This window comes from Schistocerca cancellata, chromosome 2, assembly GCF_023864275.1.
Source record: "Schistocerca cancellata isolate TAMUIC-IGC-003103 chromosome 2, iqSchCanc2.1, whole genome shotgun sequence".
NCBI classification, from domain to species: Eukaryota; Metazoa; Arthropoda; class Insecta; order Orthoptera; family Acrididae; genus Schistocerca; species Schistocerca cancellata.
This window is the reverse complement of record NC_064627.1, coordinates 824204852-824223053: the sequence shown is the minus strand read 5'-3', so window position 1 is coordinate 824223053 and position 18202 is coordinate 824204852.

Here is an 18202-nt window from a genome sequence, read left to right as displayed (position 1 = left end):
AGGGTCCATGATAGTCAGTTTCACCGCTGACGAAGATGACGGAGGTAGTCATCGAAAGCTCAGGATTTATCCAAATTTGACGTGGTAAGTAAACCGAGAACTTTTTATACCAGGACTCCATCGCGAAAGACTTCGTAGTCATATTAGTGTAAGTAGGCTGTTTAGGTTTTCTTATTGGTAACGCCACCTAGCGCTCCGTATGAAAAATCACTGGCTGTGCTGTGTGCAGTCTGTGGCTAGTTTGCATTGTTGTCTGCCATTGTACTGTTGGGCAGTTGGCTGTGAACAGTGCGTAACGTTGCGCAGTTGGAGGTGAGCCGCCAGCAGTGGTGGATGTGGGGAGAGAAAAGGCGGAGTTTTGAAATTTGTAAGACTGGATGTCATGAACTGCTATGTATATTATGATTTTTCAACACTATTAAGATCTATTAAATAATTATTTTCTGATCCACATTCTTCGAAAAAGGAGCTCTTGGAGTGGAAAGAACAATAAGAAGGGACTAATACCAGTAACTGCATATATAATTTTCTTTTCAAGTACTTGATAATTTTTTTTTTTGTAGAATAAGTTTTTGTGGTGCACCACTTTAATTACATAGACATTAAGATGTGAATATACATTTCCCTTGTTTGCATTGTTGTCTTTAGTGTAATATTTTTTCTGTTTGAGCTTTGTCATGTTTAGATATAAGTTATTGCATTCGCTGCTGTTCTTTGCCAGGCATAATGTTACTGAATTTGACTTTGTATTACACTGTTAAACCAACTTTACTACTGATATATTTTTATTGTTTGCCGCACATTGCCTTATATTAGTTGTAATATTGCATTGCTTTGCTAATTTCTATAATGCTGCTTGCTTCGCCAATTTCCATTTTTTTGTCATTGCTGTTTGTATTAATTGTTTCGTGCTGCTGCATTGCCTCGTCCCTTAGTTTAGCATCTGAGCTCAGTAGATTTAAGTTAGCTTAAGAGGGGGTAGGCTATATAAGAGAATGAGTTGCGATGAATAGGAAGAAATGCATTGAGAAGTTATAAGAAAATGGTTTGGCCAAAAAAGTATTTTTGAAAGAGGATATGAACAAAAAAGTAGAGTTTAGGGACAACAGGTCTAGGTAGGATTTTCTTGGAAATAAATCATGAGGTAAGATAATGGAAAATAAATAATGAGGTAAGAAAGATGTGAACAAAATACAGAAAGCATGCTTGGATAGGATTTTTTTTGGTGGAAACAAATGTTGAAATAAGACGAAAGATCAATGGAATGAAGTTTTGGGTTGGACTGCAGTACCAAATGTTACACTGAAAACGAACCCTGTCTTTCCTTTTGTATTATTCCGCTATGTGTTTATGTACCCTTGTGTTTTTGTCTTTTTCCTGTCTTTATGTGTTTAGCTGATGAGAGTTATGTTGTAGAATTTTTCTAATACTATGTTATTTACTTTGTAAAGATGTTTAGACATTATTTATTTTGTTTTGTTTTAATGGTCATGTGTGAAGTTGATGTTTCGAAAGTTATTCTAATCTTTTATGTATGTACTCACGTCATAATTCCTGTAACACTGATGTATATGTTATTTCGATTCTTTTGTAAAGTCTGTACTACAAATGTTATCTGTATTGTTATGTTCTTTAATGATGTATTTTGTACCTTTGTAATTGTATTCTTATGTTATAAAATTGTAATTGACACCAGTTCATCATATTATTAACTTGTAAGTTCCATTTCACTGCACACGTTTCTGTTGGTCATAGTATATGGACAATATGTGGGAAGTAGGGACTGTTAGTGTTTGCATGTGTGTTAATAATTCAGCAAGGGGCTGGATAACAGCATTACTGGTTCTAAGGACAATTCCAAAAACTTTGTGAGTGCACAAGTGGCGGTTATGGACTTGCTATATTATCCGCAAGACTCTTCAATGGTGATTGTGCACCTGCACATTCACAACAGATGGCTGCTGGCCATCTCTACAAGGACTACAGTGGGTCTACATCTTTGATGACCCACCAATACCATTATTTCTACAAGGACTGCAGTGGGTCTGCACCTCTGGTGGCCTACCAATACCGTAATCTCTACCAGGACTACAGTGGGTGTACTCTGTAATGACCTACCTACCAATATTCTTCAAAACTTCGACTGACTCTGCGGTGGGTTTGCTCTGTTGTTGCCCATTACCTGTCTGCATGTCAAGAGTCAGCACTGTCTTTCCGTTGGAAGGACAACACTACTTCTTCAATACTGCATGGAAATCCACTACTTCCGTGTGCATTTTCTTTTACTGCTCAAACTTTGAGAAAAACACTGCAATTTTACTGTGATGAATGATCAGGACTGTCTTTATGGACTGTGAGAAAATTTTAGCTTTTGACCAACATTGTATCAATAAGTGTGTGCATTTGATTTCTTTGTTATCGTAATTATGAAAAATTTTATCAAATCATTATTGGCCATTGCCCAAAACAATTTGTAAAATTTTTTGTGGGGAGCATGGGGGCTATGTGAGTAGACTGTTTAGGTTTTCTTATTGGTAACGCCACGTAGCGCTCTGTATGAAAAATCACTGGCTGTGCTGTGTGCAGTCTGTGGCTAGTTTGCATTGTTGTCTGCCATTGTACTGTTGGGCAGTTGGCTGTGAACAGCGCGTAGCGTTGCGCAGTTGGAGGTGAGCTGCCAGCAGTGGTGGATGTGGGGAGAGAAATGGCGGAGTTTTGAAATTTGTAAGACTGGATGTCATGAACTGCCATGTATATTATGATTTTTCAACACTATTAAGGTAAACACATTGTTTGTTCTCTATTAAAATCTTTCATTTGATAACTATGCCTATCAGTAGTTAGTGCCTTCCGTAGTTTGAATCTTTTATTTAGCTGGCAGTAGTGGCGCTAGCTGTATTGCAGTAGTTCGAGTAACGAATATTTTTGTGAGGTAAGTGATTTGTGAAAGGTATAGGTTAATGTTAGTCAGGGCCATTATTTTGTAGGGATTTTTGAAAGTCAGATTGCGTTGCGCTAAAAATACTGTGTGTCAGTTTAAGCACAGTCATGTATAATTGTTCTAAGGGGACGTTTCATTAGTGTGATAACAAATGACAAACTTTTTTTCGTGTGATATAATTACAGCTTTGCAGTTTTCAGATATTCTCCTTTGTTTGTACTGTGAAACCTTGCTTATTGCCAAATTTCATGATTCTAGTCCATTGGGAAGTACCTTACAGGTTTTGATGAGTGAATTTGCGAAATTTCGAATTGATACGTCCACTCTCTCCTGAGAAAAAGGGTGTCGAACAGCTGGGTTGACAGACAGACAGGCAACACAAGAGCGATACAGTGAGGATTCCGGTTTTATCGATTGAGGCAGAGAGCCCTAAAAACTAAGTAAACTGTTTACTATTTCAAAAGTAAACGTCACAACTGTTAAAATATGTATCACACTTTGAGACAAGACGGTCAGGTCAATGCCTTCATGGAAAAAAGTTTGTGGTTGAGCATGGAATCATGATTGTACAAAGGCATGCTGCTCTTCGTTCAAATTAAATCGCCGGCCATAATGTCTTACTTCTGAGCTCCAAAAATATGGAAATCGCATGAGGAGAGATCGGGACAACATGGACGATGTCTAAGGGTTTGCCAGCGAAACTTCCGCAGCGTAGTCCAAATAAAGTTGGCAAGATGTGGACCTGCTCACATAAAATTTCACACCCAGGTCATCATCAATTCACCACGAGGAAGTGAAAAACTTGCAGTAGTAATGACGAAGAAAAACCCGGCTGCAACAAGAGTCGACATGCACAACTCACTGTCCATGTAACACAGCGTGTGTGCTACCGTCCTAACCGTTCATCCCTGCCGTAAAACATCCCCCCTTCCCCCCACCCCATCCCCACTACAGCTCCTCACCCTTGCGACGGTCAGCGGAATAGGACTGGGGCTACAAATGCTTCTGCTTGCTGGCTTTCGTCGTCTAACTCGGGTATGATTTCTTACTCTTTCTAGCGCCAGACACATGCGCCCAACACCAGTTGGTGTGCAAGTATAGGCATGCGCATTCAAATACATAGATATGTAAATAGGCAGAAGACGGCACTACGGTCGGCAACACCTATATAAGACAAGTGTCTGGCGCAGTTGTCAGATCGGTTACTACTGCTACAATGACAGGTTACCATGATTTAAGAGAGATTTAACGTGATGTTATAATAGGCGCAAGAGCGATAGGACAAAGCATCTCCGAGGTAGCGATGAAGTGGGGATTTTCCCGTACGACCATTTCACGAGTGTACCGAGAATATCAGGAATCTGATAAAACATCAAATCTCCGACATAGCTGTGGCTGGAAAAAGATCCTGCAAGAGATGGACTGACGACGACTGAAGAGAATCGTTCAACGTGACAGAAGTGCAACCCTTCCGGAAATTGCTGCAGATTTCAATGCTGGGCCATCAGCAAGTGTCAGCTTGTGAACCATTCAACGAAATATCATCGATATGGGCTTTCGGAGCTAAAGACCCACTCTTGTACTCTTGATGACTGCACGACACAAAGCTTTACGCCTCGCCTGGGCCTGTCAAACTGACATTGGACTGTTGATGACTGGAAACATACTGCCTGGTCGGACGAGTCTCGTTTCAAATTGCATTGAGCGGATGACGGGTACGGGAATGGATACAGCCTCATGAATTCATGGACCCTGCACGTCAGCAGGGGACTGTTGAAGCTGGTGGAGGTTCTGTAATGGTGTGCAGTCCTTAGGTTAGTTAGGTTTAAGTAGTTCTAAGTTCTAGGGGACTGATGACCATAGCTGTTAAGTCCCATAGTGCTCAGAGCCATTTGAACCATTTGTAATGGTGTGGGGCATGTGCAGTTGGAGTGATATGGGACATCTGATACGTCTAGATACGACACGACTCTGACAGGTGACACGTACGTAAGCATCCTCTCTGATCACCTGCATCCATTCATGTCCGTTGTGCATTCCAAAGGACTTGGGCAATTCCAGCAGGACAATGCGACACCCTACACGTTCAGAATTGCTGCAGATGGGCTCCAGAAACATTCTTCTGAGTTTAAACGCTTCCACTGGCCACCAAACTCCCTAGACATGAACATTATTGAGCATATCTGGGATGCCTTGCAACGTGCTGTTCAGAAGAGATTTCCGTCCTCTCGCAATCTAACGGATTTATGGACAGCCCTCCAGGATTCATGGTGTCAGTTCCCTCCAGCACTACTTCAGACATTAGTCAAGTCCATGTCACGTCGTGTTGCGGCACGTCTGTGTGCAGAGGGGGCCCTATACGATATTAGGCGGGCGTATCAGTTTCTTTGGCTCTTCAGTCTAAAATACACTAGATGGCTGGCTCTGAGCACTGTGCGACTTGACTTCTGAGGTCATCAGTCCCCTACAACTTAGAACTAATTAAACCTAACTAACCTAAGGACATCACACACATCCATGCCCGAGGTAGGATTCGAACCTGCGACTGTAGCGGTCGCTCGGTTCCAGACTGTAGCGCCTAGAACCGCACGGCCACTACGACCGGCCATACACTAGATGCTGCTGACCGATAAGTATAAATGCTAACCAGGGTACGGTCTAGGAGGCTGAAGTCAAATAACGAATGGAATGTGTGTGTTAAGATCCTTAAAATTCATAAGTTTTCAGTCATAACCAAACACAGTCCATTGGTGATATCTTCCAAACAGTTATGTGCCGTTTTAATTATTGCTCGAGCCCCTAACAGTGATACTGAACATGTTATAAATTTTAATAAAAGTTGTTGAATGCTGGAGAAGGTCGATTGAAATTGAGCAAATCAATCAGTTGGCTAAAACACGGCCAAATTCCGATGATCTAAACTTCACTAGACACTAGTGCGAATTTCTGAGTGTCGTATGCCACAAAATATTTCACAATAAAGGATGACAGCCAAAAACAGTTATTGTGAAGAATTTTAACAGTTGCTGCCGCAGCCATGTTTAAAATCATGCCACAAAATATTGGTTTAAACGCAGTTAAAGTCCAGTGGCATTGTCTCAGAATCAGTAACCTAAACGTGGCGAAAATAATTAAGAATCCAGCCTGACCGGTTTTCCGAAACACAGTTTGGAATGCTCAAAAATAAACAGAGCCCCACAAGAGCGAATCAGAGCGGTGTGGTGGGCTCGAATGTAAACAGAGTCCCACAGCTACGATTTTGCAGCAAAGTCCCATTTGCTTGCAAAAGCAATCACCGAAAGACACAACGCGTGAAAAACGCTAGTACCTACTGCGTTCCACACCGAAAGTACCCTAAGTCCGGATTCGTCGAGAAAACATCTATCTCCCGTTAGCACGCGCACGCGAAATTGGGTAAAATTCAACACTTCTGGAGCCCCAAAAACTATCACCAAAGTGTTGTATCGAACAACACAGGTCCGGCGTCGCCAAATGCACACAAAACTCCGACCTGAAGCTTTGTGTCAGCTCCGCTTAAATACCCTCGAACCGAAATTCCCCAAGCTACAATCATCACTTCTTTGTGTAACTTTTTGCATAGAAGAGCAATCTTAATTCACTGGTCTTTCCTTGAGTGTAGGCAGGACGAAAACACAAAATTAGCTTCCACAGTGGGTTCGCAGGAAGAAATTATCAAAGTGCTTCGTAGTGACGTTGATGCTTTAAAAGACGCATTATCAGTGCAGAAGCAAGAAAATTGTGAGTTGAAATGAGGGAAAACATCTTATTTGTAAAGCAGCCTTGTCAACAGACGAAAATAACCTCAGAAACGGGCGGAATGACACAGTTATTAGCTCAAACAACGACGCTGCTGCGCCAAAGGAAGTAACTCTTGCGGAAGTCTCAAGAACAGAAAATAAATACAATTTGACAAGCGTAACTTACGGCAAAAATAAATCGAAATCTCTCAGTAATGAAAAACAGAGAGAAAAAAATGAATTCCTTGCCATAGGCGATTCTCTGCTGAAGAATGTGGTAGTGCCGAATTCCACAATAAACCGTCGTCCAGAAATCAAGACCCACCACTTGAAGAAACACTTCAGCTGCATATATAACTATCGTAGTGATAGACGGTAAATCATCGAGTAGAACACAAGTGATATCTGGCGTTCCGCAAGGTAGTGTCATAGGCCCTCTGCTGTTCCTGATTTACATATCACATCTAGGTGATAATCTGAACAGCCCCCTTAGATTGCTTGCAGATGATGCTGTAATTTACCGTCTAGTAAAATCATCAGACGATCAATTCCAGTTACAAAATGGTCTCGAGAGAATTTGTATATGGTGCGAAAAATGGCAATTGGCACCAAACAAAGAAAAGTGCGAAGTCATCCACTTGGGTACTAAAAGAAATACGATAAATTTTGAGTATACGATAAATCTCACAAATCTAAGGGCTGTCAATTCGACTAAATACCTGGGAATTACTATTACGAGCAACTTAAACTGGAAGACCACATAGATAATATTGTGGGGAAGGCGAAACAAAGACTGCGCTTTGTTGGCAGAACACTTAGATGATGCGACAAACTCACTAAAGAGACAGCCTACATTACACTTGTCCGTCCTCTGCTGGAATATTGCTGAGCGGTGTGGGATCCTTACCAGGTAGGATTGACGGAGGACATCGAAAAAGTGCAAAGAAGGGCAGCCCGTTTCGTGTTATCGTGCACTAGGGGTGAGAGTATCACTGATATGATACGCGAGTTGGGGTGGCAGTCACTGAAACAAAGGCGGTTTTCTTGGTGGCGAGATCTATTTACGAAATTTCAATCACCAACTTTCTCTTCCGAATGCGAAAATATTTTGTTGACACCCACCTACGTAGGGAGAAATGATCATCATAATGAAATAGGAGAGCCAGAGAAAGCTACAATTGAAGCTTTACTGGTGAAATTTCATTGCCTGTTTGAAAATCTCAGTAAAGGAAAGAGGAAAAAGATAGTAATAGCTGCTGACTTCAATATTAATATAATAGTTGAAAGCAATGACGTTTCCAAATTCACTGTCTTAATAAAAAAAAACTTTGGCTTCAAAATAAACTTCTTGCAACCCACTAGAGTAAATGCACATTCAGCTACCTGGAGTGATAATATTGTAAGAAATTATGTATTTGAATATGTATTTTTTTTATAGATTTAGGAATATGAGTACTCTGCATTACTACTGAACTACCAAAAATTAAGAAAGAAATTTCATGAAACAAAAGCCATGTCCATTACGTGAAGGTCCTCCTATACACATCTTGTGAGAGATATAGCTAATAAAGGAGCTATTATCAACGTGAAAAATGCCTGAAACACTTGCTTTGCTTGGTTTCTTCTGGCTTGTGAGAAAACTGTTGAGAAAGATACATACCATACTAGTAAGTAATGCTTGATATTCATCCATATTACAAACATGATGTTATTGAATTTCGCGTGAAACTTCAGGACATTGAGAGGCAGGAGGGAGCGCATCAGTTCATGTATATGGCATAGAGAACAAGAAAGACAATCTTGATAAGTGTGTGTGCAGAGGAAGTACGTGGTCAAGCATAAGGTTGTCATGCCACTGCACGATTCCCCATTCTTAGACCAACAAAAACATGCCAGTCCCACATCTTTGATAGCAGTAAGCAACATTATTGTTAGATCAGAAACATGGTCTTCCTTATTTCCTCCCAACTGATTGCATAAAATCATGCAAGATATACAGGGTGAGTCACCTAACGTTACCGTTGGATGTATTTCGTAAACCACATCAAATACTGACGAACCGATTCCACAGACCGAACGTGAAGAGAGGGGCTAGTGTAATTGTTTAATACAAACCATACAAAAATTCACGGAAGTATGTTTTTTAACACAAACCTACGTTTCTTTAAATGGAACCACGTTAGTTTTGTTAGCACATCTGAACATATAAACAAATACGTAATCAGAGCCGTTTGTTGCATTGTAAAATGTTAATTACATCCGGAGATATTGTAACCTGAAGTTGACGCTTGAGTACCACTCCTCCGCTGTTCGATCGTGTGTATCGGAGAGCATTGCAACATAAATCGCGTTTCTACAGAATGATCTGCCAACGTTGCTCGAAAATGTCCCAATGGAAACGCGTCGACGTATGTGGTATCAGCATGATGGTGCAGCTGCACATTCCGCAATTAACACTAGGCTGACCCTTGACAGGATGTTCGACGGGCGTTTCATAGAACGTGGAGGACGCATATATTGGCCAGCCCGTTCTCCTGATCTTACACCTCTGGACTTGTTTCTGTGGGGTACGTTAAAGGAGAATGTGTACCGTGATGTGCATACAACCCCAGAGGATATGAAACAACGTATTGTGGCAGTCTGCGGCGACATTACACCAGATGTACTGCGGCGTGTACGACATTCATTACGCCAGAGATTGCAATTGTGTGCAGCAAATGATGGCCAACACATTGAACATCTATTGGCCTGACATGTCGGGACACACTCTATTCCACTCCGTAATTGAAAACGGAAACCACGTGTGTACGTGTACCTTACCCCTCATGATAATGTACATGTGCGTCAGTGAAAAAGACCAATAAAAAGGTGTTAGCATGTGGACGTAATGTGCTGTTCCAGTCTCTTCTGTACCTAAGGTCTATCACCGTTCCCTTTGGATCCCTACCTAATTCGGTGCTCTCCGATACACACTATCGAAAAGCGGAGGAGTGGGACTCAAGCGTCAACTTTAGGTTACAATAACTCCGGATGTAATTAACATTTTACAATGCAACAAACGGCACTGATTACGTATTTGTTTATATGTTCAGATGTGCTAACAAAACTAACGGGGTTCCATTTAAAAAAACATAGGTTTGTGTTAAAAAACATACTTCCGTGCATTTTTGTATGGTTTGTATTAAACAGTTACACTAGCCCCTCTCCTCACGTTCGGCCTGTGGAATCGGTTCGTCAGTATTTGGTGTGGTTTACGAAATATATCCAGCGGTAACGTTAGGTGACTCACCCTGTATTTGTTTTTGGTGCCTGAATGCATTTTATATGAACGATCAACTGACAAAGCACAAGGGGGATTGGTCTAACCATAATTAGATACACATAGAAGTGCCTGCTGAGGCACAAGAGTGTATGCAGGTTTTGAATGTCTTCTGATTCCTGTGGAAGGCTGTGAGAATGACTCTACTGACTCACATGAAACCCTCACAGAGCGACATGTATCATTTGCTGCAATGTATCAGACTGTATGTTCGTATGGCTTTAAATACCATGGTAGGGAAAATCCTGTGAAATGATTCCTCTCTGGTCTTCAACCACGTAAAGAGGAAGTCAGCAAGGTCTATCTGCTATGATTACTCTAACTATAACGCAGGAAATTGAATCAAAGTATGATAATTATGTTAAGTGTCGTATTTGAGGGCTGCCATTAGCAATAGAAAACTGTAGAGTTCACTGTCATCTAACCGGTAAATTTTGCGGTGCAGCATGCAATTCTTGCAACCAGAATTACAAACTTTTACATAATATACTCGCAGTTCCTTAATACACTCCTGGAAATGGAAAAAAGAACACATTGACACCGGTGTGTCAGACCCACCATACTTGCTCCGGACACTGCGAGAGGGCTGTACAAGCAATGATCACACGCACGGCACAGCGGACACACCAGGAACCGCGGTGTTGGCCGTCGAATGGCGCTAGCTGCGCAGCATTTGTGCACCGCCGCCGTCAGTGTCAGCCAGTTTGCCGTGGCATACGGAGCTCCATCGCAGTCTTTAACACTGGTAGCATGCCGCGACAGCGTGGACGTGAACCGTATGTGCAGTTGACGGACTTTGAGCGAGGGCGTATAGTGGGCATGCGGGAGGCCGGGTGGACGTACCGCCGAATTGCTCAACACGTGGGGCGTGAGGTCTCCACAGTACATCGATGTTGTCGCCAGTGGTCGGCGGAAGGTGCACGTGCCCGTCGACCTGGGACCGGACCGCAGCGACGCACGGATGCACGCCAAGATCGTAGGATCCTACGCAGTGCCGTAGGGGACCGCACCGCCACTTCCCAGCAAATTAGGGACACTTGCTCCTGGGGTATCGGCGAGGACCATTCGCAACCGTCTCCATGAAGCTGGGCTACGTCCCGCACACCCTTAGGCCGTCTTCCGCTCACGCCCCAACATCGTGCAGCCCGCCTCCAGTGGTGTCGCGACAGGCGTGAATGGAGGGACGAATGGAGACGTGTCGTCTTCAGCGATGAGAGTCGCTTCTGCCTTGGTGCCAATGATGGTCGTATGCGTGTTTGGCGCCGTGTAGGTGAGCGCCACAATCAGGACTGCATACGACCGAGGCACACAGGGCCAACACCCGGCATCATGGTGTGGGGATCGATCTCCTACACTGGCCGTACACCACTGGTGATCGTCGAGGGGACACTGAATAGTGCGCGGTACATCCAAACCGTCATCGAACCCATCGTTCTACCATTCCTAGACCGGCAAGGGAACTTGCTGTTCCAACAGGACAATGCACGTCCGCATGTATCCCGTGCCACCCAACGTGCTCTAGAAGGTGTAAGTCAACTACCCTGGCCAGCAAGATCTCCGGATCTGTCCCCCATTGAGCATGTTTGGGACTGGATGAAGCGTCGTCTCACGCGGTCTGCACGTCCAGCACGAACGCTGGTCCAACTGAGGCGCCAGGTGGAAATGGCATGGCAAGCCGTTCCACAGGACTACATCCAGCATCTCTACGATCGTCTCCATGGGAGAATAGCAGCCTGCATTGCTGCGAAAGGTGGATATACACTGTACTAGTGCCGACATTGTGCATGCTGTGTTGCCTGTGTCTATGTGCCTGTGGTTCTGTCAGTGTGATCATGTGATGTATCTGACCCCAGGAATGTGTCAATAAAGTTTCCCCTTCCTGGGACAATGAATTCACGGTGTTCTTATTTCAATTTCCAGGAGTGTATGTGTGTGTACGATGCTCATTTGTTACTGAGCACTTGGTTGCATTTGGTCTGGGCAATGACTGGGTTACTGATCTGCCCAAGAGCGTGGAAAAATACCCCTGTTTCGTTTTCAAGGAGGATTACCAAGCATATAATACTGTGCTTCCTAGAGCGATTACAATTTATGTAGGCTGAGCTTCAGAAACTTTCAGAAACGCTACGTCAAAATAGTGAAAATGGCTCGGAGCAGTATGGGACTTTTAACATCTGAGGTCATCAGTTCCCTAAAACTTAGAACTACTTAAACCTAATTAACCTAAGGACATTACACACATCCATGCCCGAGGCAGGATTCGAACCTGCGACCGTAGCGGTCGCACGGTTCCAGACTGAAGCGCCTAGAACCGCTGGGCCACACCGGCCGGCAAATCTATGTCAGCAGGATATGCACCACTCATGAGCTTCACATCCTTATGGTGCTAAGTTCCAGCTCATTACAAATAAATGTATCTTGCCACAGGAATATCTGTGTTTGACAGACAGACTCTTCAAAACCACATTACCTGATGTACCTTCATTCTCTAGTAAACTTGTAGGCAAAGCGCCACATGGACTTAAAAGTTAACAAAAACCCAATCTGGAGATTGGAAGTTATATCTTGTGGATACTGACAGCTTAATTTTGTGGGTAAAGGACTGTTCTATATGAAATGGTAAGGAGTCATCAAGATACATTCTGGATAAAGTCTGATAACTTGTATGGTATAAAGCCAACCAACAATAAGTTATCGTTTAATGAAAGATCAGGCAAATAGGTTGAAGATTGTCGAAATTGTAGGTCTTCAATCTAAAATCAATATAAACTGCATAGAATAAGTGCTACTTTAAGGTTCAAATGGCTCTGAGCACTATGCGACTTAACTTCTGAGGTCATCAGTGGCCTAGAACTTAGAACTAATTAAACCTAACTAATCTAATGACATCACACACATCCATGCCCGAGGCAGGATTCGAACCTGCGACCGTAGCGGTCACGCGGTTCTAGACTGAAGCGCCTAGAAGCGCTCGGCCACAACGGCCGGCCTGCTACATTAAGGCATGCTACAGATCTGCTACCTGCCTCCATACACTCTTAGGCTGACGTTTATCTGACATGCTTGTATGGTGGCACAGATGTTGCTCTACATATGGAGTGTCAATTTAAATTTCAATCTAAGGGACATCTGGCTGGTACTGTAGCACATGAAAAAAAAGTATTGTCTGTCTGGTCACGATAATAAGCTGCCGACTTTATATATCATCACCATCATCAGCCAGTTCGATCACTTGGTGATGCCTCTTCTAGAAAGCGTGCAACTTAGGATCCCTGCAGATCCTTACATCCCTGCCGATCTTGAGCTTCCCGTCGCTAGTTCAGTCCAGCTGACTTCTTTATGTCTCTGTCCCATTTGTCCGGTGGTCTTTCCCTTCGTCTTTTTTGATAAACTGGGCTCCAGTCTAGTACTTGTTTTGACCACCTGACATCTTTTCTTCGAGCAACATGACCAGTCCATTGCCACTTCAAGGTACGGTATTCACTCTTTCCATCATGTTACTGACCTTTGTTATCTGCCTGATATCAACTGCTTTCTTTCTTTCTTTCTTTCTTTGTGTAGCCCAACATTGATCTTTCCATTTCTCTTTGGGCTACTATTAATTTTTTGACAATGAACTCACTTACTGTCCATGTCTCACAGATATAAGTTATTACTGGCATTATAAGTCGCTCAGAGACTTTTATTTTGGACTTCAAAACTGAGGAGTCGTCTATAAGCTTACCAGGTTAAGTTAACACGTAAAAATATTTCTGGTTTTAGGCTTCCTTTCATATATAGCTGTTGATCCAGATAGACATATTCTGTGACCGTTTGAAGATGCATTCTTCCAGCTTATATATTTCCCTCCAGTGTCCATTCATTCATCATGGACTTGGTATTATCATAGTTCATTTTTAGGAAAACTTCAGAGAAGACTAATGCAACTTCACTAATCAGTATCTGAAGATTGTATATATACAGGGTGGTCCATTGATCGTGTAAAGGCCAAATATCTCACGAAATAAGCATCAAACGAAAAAACTACAAAGAATGAAACTTGTCTAGCTTGAAGGGGGAAACCAGATGGCGCTATGGTTGGCTGCGTTTTTTTAAAATAGGAACCCCGATTTTTATTACATATTCGTGTAGTACGTAAAGAAATATGAATGTTTTAGTTGGACCACTTTTTCCGCTTTGTGACAGATGGCGCTGTAATAGTCACAAACATATGGCTCACAATTTTAGACGAACAGTTGGTAACAGGTAGGCTTTTTAAATTAAAATACAGAAAGTAGGTACGTTTGAACATTTTATTTCGGTTGTTCCAATGTGATACATGCACCTTTGTGAACTTATCATTTCTGAGAACGCATGCTGTTTCAGCGTGATTACCTGTAAATACCACATTAATGCAAAAAATGCTGAAAATGATGTCCGTCAACCTAAATGCATTTGGCAATACGTGTAAAGACATTCCTCTCAACAGCGAGTAGTTCGCTTTCCGTAATGTTTGCACGTGCATTGACAATGCGTTGACGCAAGTTGTCAGGCGTTGTCGATCGATCACGATAGCAAATATCCTTCAACTTTCCCCACAGAAAGAAATCCGGGGACGTCAGATCTGGTAAACGTCCGGGCCATGGTATGGTGCTTCGGCGACCAATCCACCTGTCATGAAATATGCTATTCAATACCGCTTCAACCGCACGCGAGCTACCTGCCGGACATCAATCATGTTGGAAGTACATCGCCATTCTGTCATGCAGTGAAACATCTTGTAGTAACATCAGTAGAACATTACGTAAGAAATCAGCATACATTGCGCCTTTTAGATTGCCATCGATTAAATGGGAGCCAATTATCCTTCCTCCCATAATGCCGCACCATACATTAACCCGCCAAGGTCGCTGATGTTCCAATTGTCGCAGCCATCGTGGATTTTCCGTTGCCCAATAGTGCATATTATGCCGGTTATTTTAGCGCTGTTGGTGAATGACGCTTCGTCGCTAAATAGAAAGCGTGCAAAAAATCTGTCATCGGCCTGTAATTTCTCTTGTGCCCAGTGGCAGAACTGTACACGGCGTTCAAAGTCGTTGCCATGCAATTCCTGGTGCATAGAAATATGGTACGGGTGCAATCGATGTCGATGTAGCATTCTCAACACCGACGTTTTTTAGATTCCCGATTGTCGCGCAATTTGCCTGCTACTGATGTGCGGATTAGCCGCGACAGCAGCTAAAATACCTACTTGGGCATCATCATTTGTTGCAGGCCGTTGTTGACGTTTCACATGTGGCTGACACTTCCTGTTTCCTTAAATAACGTAACTATCCGTCAAACGGTCCGGACACTTGGACGATGTCGTCCAGGATACCGAGCAGCATACATAGCACATGCCCATTGGGCATTTTGATCACAATAGCCATACAACAACACATATCGACCTTTTCCTCAATTGGTGAACGGTCCATTTTAACACGGGTAATGTATCACGAAGCAAATACCGTCCGCACTGGCGGAATGTTACGTGATACCACGTACTTATACGTTTGTGACTATTACAGCGCCATCTATCTCAAAGCGAAAATAAGTGATCCAACTAAAACATTCATATTTCTTTACGTACTACACGAGTATGTAATAAAAATGGGGGTTCCTATTTTAAAAAAAAACCTCAGTTTATATCCGTTTGACCTAAGGCAGCGCCATCTAGCGGGCCAACCATAGCGCTATCTGGTTTCCCCCTTCAAGCTAGACGAGTTTCGTTCTTTGCAGTTTTTTCGTTTGATGCTTATTTCGTGAGATATTTGGCCGAGTCACTATCAATGGACCACCATGTAAATACGAGATGACACTCTATATGGAAGGAAACAGATCGCGTTTCAAGAACCAAATTCTGATCACTATTTTGAACCAGAAGGGGTAAATCTGAAGGCTAACAAAAAAACTAATGCAAAATCATAAACAGCATATAAACTCACATGGAACAGATTCTATATCACAAAAGAGAAAATTCTGACACTGTAATATAGCTGTTGAAACAGAGGTTCTGTATGCACCTGAAACCAAATTTGCTGAGAAGCCTATCCGACGAAATTAAGAATCACGGAAAGACACAAAAAATGTCGTGAACAAATCAAGAAGTTCTAGAAGGAAAGAAGGAAGAGAGTTTTTCAGTTACTCATGCATGAAAAGATAATGAGTTTCCTCATGTTTCTGAGGATACAATTTCCTTCCTCATTCCCTCAAACAGCTGTAACGGTTACTCCAGCAGCGTCTAATCTATCAAATCCTCAGTAATGGGTATGTTCGTTTTACTTCAGGCAGGCAAAATCATTCATACTTCATCACGAACAGTAACATCTAGAACAAGTATAGGTTCTGAGTAGTTCTGTCTTGATAAGGATAATAGGCTACGAGTACTACATCAGTAGTGCGTGGATAAGTTGAGAATTTGGGTGTGACGGGAGGTGTGCCAGAGTAGTGGGTGTGGTTGCGATGACCACTGTGTCCACGTGGCGCAGCGGTCAGCATATCTGCCTAGTAATCAGGAGACCTGGATTCGAATCCTAGTCTAGCACAAATTTTCAACTTTTCCCATTGATTTAAATCAATTTCCACTGGCAACTAAAGCCGTTAATTCCATTGTGTTTCGATTCATAATGGGGATCAAAATGTATGTTCTTCCAGCCACGTTGGAAAGAACACACACCATATACACACACATCAAAAAAGTTTTTCGTCACCCTAGTTTCCAGAACACCTGAAGATAGACGTTGACTACGGATATTGTATCCGTTCCTTTGACTGTTCAGAGATGTCACTAAACCCGGCCAAAGATGTAAACAACCATGCATGACCAGCGCTTATTAGACGGAGGGGGTCCGACAGCCGATCGGTACCAGTCATTCAACGGGGAAGGATGTACGTGGCTCCTGCTGTCTGTAGTTCAACCAAGCCTAGAAGGTCAATACCGTGGTTCGATGAGTTCGCATTGTTACTTTGTGCCAGGAAGGGTTCTCAACAAGGGAAGTGTCCAAGCGTCTCGGAGTGAACCAAAGCGATGTTGTTCGGACATGGAGGAGATACAGAGAGACAGGAACTGTCGATGACATGCCTCGTTCAGGCCGCCCAAAAGCTACTACTGCAGTGGATGACCGCTACCTACGGGTTATAGTTCGGAGGAATCCTGGCAGCAATGCCACCGTGTTGAATAATGCTTTCCGTGCTACCATATCGGCAGCGTATTGGCGAGGCATTCGTATTCATGGACGAAAATTCGCTCCCCCATCGTGCACATCTTGTGAATGACTTCCTTCAGGATAACGACATCACTCGAGTAGAGTGGCCAGCATGTTCTCCAGATATGAAACCTATCGAACATGCCTCGGATAGATTGAAAAGGGCTGTTTATGGACGACGTGACCCACCAATCACTCTGAGGGATCTACGCCGAATTGTTGTTCAGGAGTGGGACAATCTGGACCAACACTGCATTGATGAACTTGTGGATAGTATGCCACGACGAATACAGATGTGCATCAATGCAAGAGGACTTGCTACTGGGTATTAGAGGCACCGGTGTGTACAGAAATCTGGACCACCAGCTCTGAAGGTCTTGCTGTATGGTGGTACAACATGCAATGTGTGGTTTTCATGAGTAATAAAAAAGGCGAAAATATGTTTATGTTGATCTATATTCCAATTTTCTGTAGAGGTTCCGGAACTCTCGGAACTGAGGCGATACAAAACTTTTTTTGGTGTTTGCATAACAAAATTTAGTTGTTCTCTGCTCATTACTAAATTGCCTCCATGCTTTACCATTTAACTGAGAAGTATTTGACCATTGTGACATATGCTTTTGAAGCTGTGCTTACGTAATATTTCATAATTTCATGCTATTTTCGCCCAATAACAAATAAGTCCCCCCCCCCTCATGAACCATTTACCTTGCCGTTGGTGGGGAGGCTTGCGTGCCTCAGCGATACAGATAGCCGTGCCATAGGTGCAACCACAACGGAGGGGTATCTGTTGAGAGGCCAGGCAAACGTGTGGTTCCTGAAGAGGGGCAGCGGCCTTTTCAGTAGTCGCAGGGGGAACAGTCTGGGTGATTGACTGATCTGGCCTTGCAACATTAACCAAAACGGCCTTGTTGTGCTGGTACTGCGAACGGCTGAAAGCAAGGGGAAAATACAGCCGTAA